Genomic DNA, 11,989 nt, shown 5'->3' on the forward strand with positions numbered 1-11,989 from the left:
GAGATGAACAGAAGTCCTATAACTAAGGATATAAAGAAGAAGCCACTTCGAAACTGGCACTCATCCTGGGCTCTGACAGAAGGACAGTATCTGAGGAGGTGCGAAAGACATACAGGGAGAGAGTAAGTTGCATGGCTTCAGGACGAAGGCTGGAGGGAAGACCGCCATTGTCCCTGTGTTGAGCTTTCCTCCCATGAGGCTGGCGAGTGGACGCTGTCTTTCCTGTGTTGAACCCTCCCTCCACAAGGCCAAATCTGAACTTTAACTGGCCTGGTGAGCTCCACTCACTTCATCTTCATGACTCCCTGGGATTCCACCCCACCAACTTGCGCATCTCTAGAGAATTTTTCGCAGCCGTCCGGTCATCATTGGCCTGCATTGCAGTTTTTCTTGGACAACTCTTAGGTGTCTGTGGGCCCTGGGAGGGTGGTGGCTGGCCTTGATGGGTTATGAGACTTTCATAGAGCAGCCCCAGGCTCAGCACTAGTGCCATCCGAATCTGCATTAACCCGTTGAATACCATTCTTCCCATGCTGGTGACTCCCTGAGACCCTACCCCACCTAACTCCTGTACAACCCAAGGTTCTTTGAGTAGCTGAGCCTTATGACAGCTGGCAGGTAATGACAGCCTTCAGGGTTCCCTGGGCCTCTTGCCGAGCTGCCCCAAGGCTGGTATTGGTGACAGCCAGCCTCAATTTGCAGCATGGCCTTTCCCATGCACCACAGACCAGCATAAACAGCGACCAACTTTGGATCGCTTTGTAGCTCCTACAAGATAGCTCCAGATCAGTCACAGGCAATAGCTGACCTTGGCCTGCACAACAGCCCCTTCCAAGAGGCCCCAAGCCAGCACATTCAGTGGCCGGCTTCAAGTCATAATAGAATACCATCTGATTAGCACCACAAGCAGCGTACCCAAAGGGTGGTCTTGGCAGTCACCAGAGCACACTGGGGTGAATCCCACTCTGTGTGGTCAGCCCCTGCATAGCAACTCATACACTGTGGTCATGGCTAATCCTCACAGCCAGTAAGGGTTAATCCCACCCACTGATGTGTCAATAGCAATTCAGGCTCAACTACAATAGGAGGGCACACACAGCCCACACAAGAGACACTCCTGGAGCATCTGGTTCAGGTAACCAGGTAGACCATGCCACTGAACCCCACAGGACACCTACTACATAAGGCCACCCTGCCCAGACTGGGAGACAGCAGTCAAAATGGGGAAACAACAACAACAACAAAAAGTGTCCAAAATGAAAGAACAGGAGAAAACTCCAGAAAAAGAACTAAACAAAATGGAAGCAGGCAATCTTCCAGATACAGAGTTTAACATAATGGTTGTAAGGATGCTTAAGGAACTTAGTGAGAACTTCAACAAAGAGATAGCAAGCTTAAAAAAAGACATAGAGACCATAAAAAAGAACCAGTCAGAAATGAAGAATACAATAAATGAAATGAAGAATACACTGGAAGGAATCAATAGCAGATTAGATGAAGCAGTTGATGAAATCAGTGATTTAGAAGACAAGGTAGCAGAAAATACCCAATCTGAAAAGCAAAAAGAAAAAATTTTCAAAATGGGGATAATTTAAGGGACCACTGGGACAACATCAAGCATAACAACATTGTCATCATAGTACCAGAGAAGAGAGAACAAGGCATTTAAAATCTATTTGAAGAAATAATGACAGAAAACTTCCCTAACCTGGTGAAGGAAATAAACATACAAGTCTAGGAAGTGCAGAATCCCAAACAAGATGAACCACAAGAGACCCACACCAAGACACGTCATCATTAAAATGCAAACAAAGGTTAAAGACAGGAAACTCTCTGACATTGCTCTCAGTAATATTTTTTCTTATATGTTGCCTCAGGCAAGGAAAACAAAAGAAAAAATAAACAAATGGGACTATATCAAACAAAGTCTTTGCACAGCAAAGGAAACCATCGACAACCTATAAAGACAGCCTACTGAATGGGAGGTGATATTTACCTGTGATATATCCGATAAGGGGTTAATATCCAAAATTTATAGAGAACTTGTGCAACTTAACACCCAGAAAACTAACAACCCAATTAAAAAATGTGTAGAGAGGATCTGAATAGACATTTCTCCAAAGAGGACCTATGGATGGCCAATAGACATATGAAAAGATGCTCCATGTCACTAATCATCAGAGAAATACAAATTAAAAGCAAAATGAGATATCACCTCACACCTGTCACAAGGGCTATCATCAGTAAATCAACAAGTAAGTGTTGATGAGGATGTGGAGAAAAGGGAACCCTTGTGCACTGTTGGTAGGATTGAAAATTGGTACAGTCACTATGGAAAACAGTATGGAGGTTCCTCAAAAAATTAATGATAGAACTACCATATGACTCAGCAAGTCCACTTCTGGGTATTTCTCTGAAGAAATCCAAAACACTAATTTGAAAAGCTGTATGCATGCCTATGTTCATTGCAGCATTATTTATAGTAGCCAAGATATGGAAGCAACCAAGTGATCATTGGTAGACAAATGGATAAAAGAAGAAGTAGTACATATATACAATGGAATGTTACTTGGACATAAAAAAGAATAAAACCTTACCGTTGGTGACAACATGGATGGACCTGGAAAGTATTATGCTAAGGAAAATAAATCAAATAGAAAAAGACAAATACCATATGATTTCACTTACACATGGAATCTAAAGAACAAAATCAATGAACAAAGTATAAACAGACTTCTAGATGCAGAGAACAAGCTGATGGTTGTCAGATGAGAGACGTTGGGGGTCTGGGTGAAAAAGGTGAAGGAATTAAGAAGTACAGATTGGTAGTTATGAAATAGTCATGAGGATATAAAGTACAGCATAGGGAATATAGTCCATAATATGGTAATAACTATGTATAGTGCCAGGTGGGTACTAGACTAATCAAGGGATCACTCTGTAAATTATACAAATGTCTAACCACTATGCTGTACACCTGAAACTAACATAATATAATATTCAATGTCAGCTGTAATTGAAAAATCGAAAAGTGGGGGTAAGGTGAAAGATAATAAGAGGTTCAAACTTCTAGATATAAAATAAATAAGTCATGAGGATGTGGAGTACAGCATATATTAACTATATAGAGAATATAGTTAATAATATTATAATAGCATTGTAAGGTATCAGATAGTTGCCAGAATTATTGTGGTGATCACTTTTGTTATGTAAATGCTGAATAACTGATATGCACCTGAAAATAATACTAAAGTTAAACTAATATTGTATGTTAACTATATTTTAATAAAAATCTTTTTAAAAAAGTAAGGTATAATTTGTTTTTAAATGAGAGTTATCTATTGTATTAATAATTTTTCTCAGGTAAGGGGAAGAGTCTAATTTAAAAGACTGTGTGGACTACAAATGCTATATTAGTTATGAGACTCAGTTGTAAATAATTTTAGTTCTTTTTTGTAAATAATTTAAAAATGGGTATCATGACCACTACTCTCTCTATCTCTGATGACACATAAAAGGTGTTTGTTTGTGTGCTTGCTTACGTTATCAGATGATCTCAGTAGCAAATTACTTTTTGGTATTTTAGGCAGCAAAGGGAGATATAAATATTTACACATATAAGCCTTAGTAAAATCTCATAACATTTCAAACTCTGGGGTAATAAGGAGAAAGCTGCTAGGAAATTTGTCTTTGCCTGGAATGGAACCAATGTTATTTAAAAGGAAAAGAATTAAGAATTAAGAGGGATTTATTAAGGAATTACTTATGCCTAAGAATCTGCTAAAGATTATGAGGGAAATCAAAAGTAGCACGAGACATGGTTAGTACCCTAGGAACTATGTACTTTGGGTAGACAAGATTAAGACCTATGAAAAAAAAAATACTAAAACAGGAAAGCCCCAGAAATATTAGTGCAGAGTTTAAATAGCTCATAAACTCCTGCTTCATTTGTTGGTCCTCAGTCTTTTCTTCCCCTATATTAAGCAGCACAACTGTGCTTCCACCAGCATGTTAAAGCCACTTAGGTTCATGTCAAATGTTTGTGTTTGGTGTTAAATCTAAGTGGAGCAGCAAAAAGCACTACTAATTCTATAAAGTCAGGCAAGAGAAAAATCTAAAATTCAGAAAGATGGCAGGGAAATTGCTCAACTGGTTGGTGCTAGTTTCTGTGAACAAAATCACCCTAAGGTCTGTTTCAGGCTCCAAATCTAGGTCATTATTCAGGATCTAATCCACCCTCCCTGGGCTTTTTGAAGCTTTTTGGCCTTCGTTGACGGGAATTTTGCCTGGAAAAGGACAGAGGAGTAGAGCTGAGGCCCACTGGGGTATAAGGTCACTGTCATAGATCCAGGAATGTCCAGGAGAAAAGATAGATAACGCCTTGCATTTTCCTTGTGAGGAGGTCTTACCAGTGCGGTCCTGACCCTGGCCCTTTGAGGGGTGTTGTTGCCGAGGCTTATAAACCATTACAGAACTCAGGCTTTTTACCTTCCAAGGAAGCTAGCTGCATGTTAATAATGGTGCCAACTCAGACTTTATACAGTTGCTCTCATGGCTTTGTGGATCAGTTAGGTCTCTGTTTACTGTGAAGGGAACCCCAAAACATACTGGCTTAAGCAGAAAAAGAGACTTTTTGGCTCTTAAAACCTACTGAGCCAGAGTAGTGCTGATTTCTGGCTCAAGCAGTGTCACCAGAACTCAGTTTCTTATCGCCTAACTCAGCTTTGTTCTCCTCCTTGTTGGCTTTATTCTTAGACAGATTCTTCACTCATGAATACAAAATGAATGAGCAGGTTCAGATGTGACATTCTTTCACATTCAGAATCAGGAGCCAACAGTGATTTCCATTAAAATGTCTCATATGTCTTTGGCTTTAGTGGGCCCCGTACCCATTTCTGAACTGATTTCTGTAGGTTAGGAGAATGTAAAAGCTGAGTCACTTAAGACTGAGTCGTACACTCCATTCCTTTAGTTGGAGTCCCACCCAAAGCATATATGTTAGAATATGGGAGAGGTGATGTCTGAGAATAATACATCCAAACATCAGGTAACAACTATGACAACTGAGCTTACATGTCATTATTATGGCTGCAAGTTCTATTTTGATCACTAATGATTCATAATTTTTAGACAACAATTTCTGCTTTGCATGGTTATCTAAAGAAAGTAGGATACTGAGCATTCAACAACAATAACAGTCTACTGTAGTTTGGTGTCCAAATATTTTCTGCCTCCAGATATTCTCAGAAAGTATATAAATTGTACTGACTGAAGCAGCATTCATGGCCAGCATGGCTATATGGCCATATAGGCATGTGATTGGAATGTTTGAATACTTTATATTTTGCGGACAAAGGTCAGTTTTAAAGCCAGAATTGGGCATTGTTAGTAGAGGATTAACTAAACCCTTTCTCCTTCTGCATGAGAATTTGACCTTTGGTTAACTTTGTAGATCTGTTGCCCTGGAAACCTGAAAATGAGAAAATGTCAACAATATTGCTAGGCAACATTGCTTAGGCTAAAATTGACCCTTGGTTAGTAAAAATGGCTACCTAAAAGTAAGGGAATTTCCCTGGTCTGGCCCTGACTCTGCTCTCCAAGAAGAGATATTTTTCCATTCTGCCTGTGGGTCTGGCTCTGGGGGACCTTTTAGAGGTCTATCCATAATTCTCTGGCTACATCTGAAGTGGGTGATGAGGGGGTAAGCCCTTCTTGGTCTGGACTGAGATAACTGTAAATCCTAAGAGGAAGCCATCATTTGGGGCTTCTTTGAGGGCAGTGCCTCTTGTAACTGGGCATGTCTTTTGTGGGGACTCTGGAAGGTATGGCTGAAATTATTATAAGATATCGGCTCTTGTGAGGAATAATGCTTTTAAGGCTGGGTGCTCTTGAACTTGCCTGATGTGTTCTCATTGTTCTTCAGCTGTCACCTGGGGGCCAGAGAGAATAGTTTCTGGACACTGTGTGGATTGCTGCAAGACACCTGCAGAAGAGTAGTGTCTGATGCTGCTCAGCTGGCAAACTCTCTTAGCAAATCAGTGCGAAATGTTGGCAATGATAGTCTTGTGTGTCTGAATGTTAGTTGAACTTAAGAAGGCCCACTGGTGGTATTGTAGACACATATATAAAATGCAGCCGGAAACAATGCTCAGATTCCTGATCTCATGATGTGGCAGAGACTGGATAACTGCGCATTACGCCTGCTTTCTTTTCTTCTGGAGCACAAAGCTAAACTCTGTGTCCCAGCCTTGTGTAGTGTGTGTGGCCATTTGACTGAGTTCTAACCAATGGAATGTGGGTTGCGGTAGAGTACTTTTAGACCTCGTCCATAAAAACCTTCCCTGCTCCATCTCCAATTGCTCAATAAATGCCAAAGACTCTAAGGCTCCACAGGAAGGTGAAACCTCAAGATAGTCAGAGTCCCTGAATGACCACATAGAAGGTCACCTGCATTGGGAACACCCATTTAGACTTCAGGTGAACAAGAAATGCACAATTGTTTTATTTAGCCAGGATAATTTGGAGGCTTACCTGTGAGATCAGCTAGTATTTCCCCAACAGTTGTTAACTAACAACTAACATTCCTCAGATCTAGAAGTTTTTCACATGATATGCTAAGGGATGTAGGCCTGCCACATTTCTAGGAAGGGCTTTCAGATTTTTTAAACTCCTAAAATACAAACACAAGATGTATGTTTATATCATGAGCTAATGATTTGGAAATACAACTCACTTGCTTCTGAAATGGTAGGGATTTGGGACACAACTGATAATTGTAAGTGAGGGAAAATGGCCAGGAGGAAACATTTGTATAAATGTTGCTATGTCTATAACGACATCACCATATTTCTGCCTTGCCAGTTCAGGATGTCAGTGAAAGACTGGAAGCAGACTGGGTTGTACTGGAAATGAAGGAAGTCCCACTTTTCCTTCTTTTATAGCCTTCAGTCTGAATCAGGAGCTCAGGGGGTTTTAACTCATTGTTGTTCACAGTCGTGTTTTTCATACTGTGATTGACAGCAAATGGAATGTTAGTCCATGAAAAGAAAGCGTTCTATGGTTAAGTAAGTTAGGAAAGTACTGTATACTGTATCTCCCCTGTGGGGAGTCTCAATGAATGTCACCAGATTAGTTTCTGAGAAAGTCTGTAATAAGGGAACTTTTTTTAACTTTATCAGTTTATAATAAATAATAATGCATCATATTATAAATTTATTATACATTTTATTAAATTATATTTATATTTATTTTATATTTTATTAAAGTATTATAATTTATCTATAAATAGATAATTTATCTATAATAAACTACCCCAGAGTCTCAGTAGCTTAATATAGTAAAGGTTTATTTCTCACTCATTGCAGTTCCATGTGGGTCAGTGGGTTGTTGGGAGAGGAGAGCTGTGCCGCATGTGGTCATTTAGGGACCCGCACTTCATCAACTCTGTGGGGCCATTACCTTCCAAGGCTTCAGAGTTCACTAGATTTTTTGCATCCAGTCAGCCGGAGAGGGAAGTATGGAGAATTCATCATGCTCCTAACCGCTTTTTAGGTGTTGCTGTCCATTCCCACTAACATTCCATTGGTGAGAACTAGTTCCAAGGTCCGCCTAGAGGTAGAGGCACTGGGAATGTGCCTAGGAGGAAGAAGAGAACATGGATATCGGTGAGCAGTAGCTGTCACAAGTTTTCCTGCTGGTCCCCAAATGTCTTTTGTACCCCTTCTCCTACAACATACATATTCACATCCCAAGGGAGCTACCCAAAGTCCCATCTTGTCTCTACATTCAGCTGAAAATCCAGGATTTTTTGGTGATGCAGAGTTATCTTCGTCAGAGGCAAAATGGGAGCTACATGGTGGTTTCTGACCCACAGTGATTCTGAAATCCTTCTATAGGCATACCTCAGAGATATTGCAGATCCAGTTCCAGATTACTGCAGTAAAGTGAGTCATAATCTTTTTGCTGGTGGAGGTTTTTGCCTTAAATTTGTAAAAAATGCAATATCTGTGAAGCACAAGAAAGTGAAACATAATAAAATGAGGTATACCTGTAGTCACTCAGGTCTGAAGCTTCCTGCCTCAATTCACGGATCTGCTCTCCAGGAGAAACTTATTTGTTTATTGTTGTCCAGGGCCCTGGCTCTGTGCTCTGAGAGGGTCCCATTTTTGGTATGTTGCCTGTTCTCATCTGAAGTGAGTGGTGAGGAGTAAGCCCTCCTTGGTAGCGGTGCAGACTTTGCAAGCCACTTTCTAACCACCTTATCTCAGAATCCAGAATCTGGCTGGACCTGCAGGGGAGAGCTAAAGAGCCTCCACCGATTGGGGTGAGTGGGCTATTAATGACAATATTAACAAGGTTGGACATTTCTATGACGTGACTGGTTTCCAAATGCTTTTGTATACATTATGGTATGCAGTCCTCAAAACAACGTGATGAGGTGGGGGAGGTGAGAATAGTGAGAAAGGCTTCTGGGAATTACTGTAGGCACATTCACAAGGCAAGAAAACACTTCATGACTTGCTTCAGCAAGTCATGGTTTACAGGTTTTTGTGTTTTTTTGTTTGTTTGTTTGTTTTAACCAAGTTTGGGCTATTCTGTGGGCTGTTACTCAGGCTGTTCAGGTTGTTAAATCTGACCAGGCATCATATTTGATGAGTCATCCATCTCTTTCCACCAAATGACTTGCTTTTGGCAAAGGAGGCTGACATGATTCTTCTCATTCTGAGAAGCCACATTCAAGTCTGCACCACCTGATCCCACCCTGCTCTCTCCTCTTTACAGATCCACGGGCTTTAAGTTCTGAAAAGGCTGATAATATTGTTCTAGAACCATGACTTTCACTCCATCTTCTCCAGAGGCTGAGTGGTTCTTCAGAAGTACTTTCAAGGGTCAGTTCAGAGCAGATGAGGTAGGGGTGGCAGTTGAGAATGGTTCGTTAGTCTTGGCTCTGGGGTTCTTCTCCTTGTTCTTCTCCTCGCTCAACCAGGGCAGCCCAGATTTGGTCTCTGTCATTAGAATAAAGGGTTCTACTATTAACAAAAAACCCTTGAAAACCATGGTTAATAGCTAAATCCATCATTTCTGCAGATGAAAAATGTGAGGCCTGAGAGGTTAATTGATTGGCTTCATGTCGCACAGATGGTCACTGGAGGAACTGGCATTAACACTGGGGTTTCTTGAATTCCAGATAAATGCTCTATGCACTGAAGTGGCTGCCTGTTACTTGCCTGGTGTGGCACGTGGTTTAAGATAGAGGATGGGAGTCAGGCTCTGTGCACAACTGAGCATGGGTGACTTGGGCAGGCAGCTTCACCTCTTGCTGTTGTTGGTCTCCTACTTCCTCATTAGGTGAAGCCAACTCAATCCTGGCTTCCCATCCAGGGCAGAGCTATTCTGTGCATGGCTGATGGTGCACCCTGTTAGGATCTTGGCACCTCTCATGCATTTTATCAGCCCCTATTTGACAGAAGCACTGCCTGAATTCCTTATGCCATTCTACCCCGCCCCCGCCCCCGCCCCACCATGCAGTTGGCTAACAGTGCTGTTTAAAATCTGAAGTAGGAGGAGACATTGTCAAATTAGGTTTTGAGCTTTTAGAATGTTGTTCTTTCCCAGATGTGAAGATAGTATGGTTGGAGGTCAGCTTGATTCTGTCTCTATTCATGTTCTGAGAGTATTAAATATGCAAGAGATGACTGCTCTCTGTCCATGTCTCCTTCCCCACAGTTCTCACCACATATTTGTTTTTGCTCAGGACTGGAAAGGAGTGATTGCTTTAGATGTGCTTTTCTTTTACCAACTGGAGAAATACTTCACTGTGTCTTGTTTAAATGTGGCTTTTCACACAGTTCCAGCTTTTGTAGGGGGAGGGGCATGAGTAATTTCCTTCTGTGTATCTTATTGCCCTGAAGAGAGGAAAACGGAGCCTCAATGTTTGGAATGCCAATGACTTAGTAAGTTTTTAGCAGGTCTGCCACTTGTTCCAATCACCAGGTTTGGCCCCAGAAAAGACTCTTGCATTTGGGTTATAAGTGGGAGGGATTCAGAAAACCAAGGAAAGCGGGGCCCCAGAAGTTGATGGTGGTGTGGTGTGCTTGCCCCACCCTGGATTCTAAATGTCCTTCTACACGCCTGTCTGGTGCTCAAGTGCTGGGGCCACTCTGACGAGAAGGTTCTGTGAGTTGGTGTCCACCAGAGTAATAGATCAGAGTAGACTTTGTTAGTAAGAGTTTGTCCGTGTTTTGAGAGCTAGAGCCTATTTATTTTACAATTAGAGTCACTTTCTCAGCTGTTTATATTCCATTTTTAATTCTTTCTGCTCCTTGCTTTGTTTTTTTGGTCTTTGAAAAATGAACAAAAATTCATTTTAATAACTTTTAAAAAGGTACTGTAATGTTATCCAGAGAAGAAAAAGTGATCTAATTGCCTAACAGAGAAACGTCCATTTGAGTTTTTATTTGCCCAGTACTAAATCTATACACCTCATCCCTCTAAATATGTAACAACAAATTAGGAGATAATTTTTATTTTTTCTAAAGTGCCTTCAGGGAAATCCCTTTTAAACCTATGGATTTTAGTCCAATGAGGGATCCTCTTCCTTTGATCTAAATTTTGCATATCGTCTGTTTCTTACAGGGCTTCCGTATTGTCTCAGGCTCCACTGGAAATGCAGCAAGGATTCCTGGCACATCCCAGTTGCCATAGCAACAGCAGTCTTTCCCATAATGAGCTGCATCATCTGAACTGATGTCACAGCATCATGCAGCAGGTCAAACAAGGCATCTCCTAGTATTGCATCCTACAGATGTGCTGTAAACATCAAAAGAAGACGGTGGGAGCAGGAGATGGTGAGTGTTAAATGTCTGGGCATTAATTGTATGGCTGTTTTGTTGGTTAGTCTGTGTCTGCTTAGGCGGAGATTGGGGGATGTTGCCTGCTTAAAATGGACTAGGGAAAGAAGGGCTGTTTTACCTAAATCTGTTTTTCAGGCTGCTGGGTTAAGACAAAGGCCTGTAAGAGTAATAAAGGAATCAAAATACATAAAATTATTCTTGCTCCATCTCTGCCTGTTGTTTTTAGTGTTCTCATGGAATTTTTCATAAACATAAGATAATTTTCTATTGCAGAACACCAAATAGACTCTAAAATGAGTAGTTCACAGTATTTCAACATTGTAAAGATATGTATTTCTTTTTTATGGGGCAGAGCTAATTGGTCCCCTCTTTGTTCTCATGATTTATGAAATATTTAGTGATTTGCAGTATAAAATTCAGTATTTACCTAGATCGGGTTTCAGTTTCTTCATGGCAAGGGACGACTGCTGAATAAGCATCTGATATAACCCTGATGTGAAAGGGGATCTCATGCATGTTCAAGACAGAATTTATTAAAAACACGAGAACCCAAACCAAATAAAATACTTGAGCCTTTTGAGTTTTTCACCCCATGTCCTTCATAGTTAGTTGAAGGACTGCCACAATATTTTTCCATTTCCAGATAGTCTCTAAAATAGCGAGAATTGTTTGCAGGCTGACTTGTAACAAGTCCCCTCTCTGCGGCAGTTGCAGTGAAGGGTAACCCTGAGGAGAGCCTTTGGAAGTGGCAGTGGTGTTGCTATCTCTTGTTTAACTTTAGCCAGAATCTCGTAAGACGAAATGCATAAATAGCAGAGTCCTTAGTGATTGTGGTGAATACATATCTCTGGGTTCAGTCATACCCTCAACTCAATTCCGAAACTCCAGATAAACATGTATCATTTTCATTTCAACTCCTAGCTCTGTCTTTGGGCATCTTAATTTTTTTTTCCCCCCCTAAAAAATGTCGTCTGAAAGTGTCAGATAAGGAGCAGTATGTTGCTTTTTGTTTTGGGAAATGGAATGAATTTCCCTGGTACAGCTGATTGCTACTAAGGGAGGGAGGAGGAGGCACATGTCAGTTCAATTGATCAATATGTCCACTTGGAATCAGGGAGTGGTCTTTTGGCTCAGTG

At 41.0% G+C, this 11,989-nt stretch overlaps 1 protein-coding gene across 1 annotated transcript in view; it reads left to right on the plus strand.

Annotated features, from left to right (window-relative positions):
• LOC105303060 (A-kinase anchor protein 6-like) overlaps positions 1-11,989 on the plus strand; it is a gene marked incomplete at its 3' end in the record, with an annotated part of 427,728 nt that overhangs the window by 88,758 nt on the left and 326,981 nt on the right. Inside the window, exon 4 of the mRNA XM_011376415.2 lies at positions 10,636-10,847. The remainder of the gene's footprint in view (positions 1-10,635; positions 10,848-11,989) is intronic.

Source organism: Pteropus vampyrus, unplaced genomic scaffold, assembly GCF_000151845.1.
Source record: "Pteropus vampyrus isolate Shadow unplaced genomic scaffold, Pvam_2.0 Scaffold297, whole genome shotgun sequence".
Taxonomy (NCBI): Eukaryota; Metazoa; Chordata; class Mammalia; order Chiroptera; family Pteropodidae; genus Pteropus; species Pteropus vampyrus.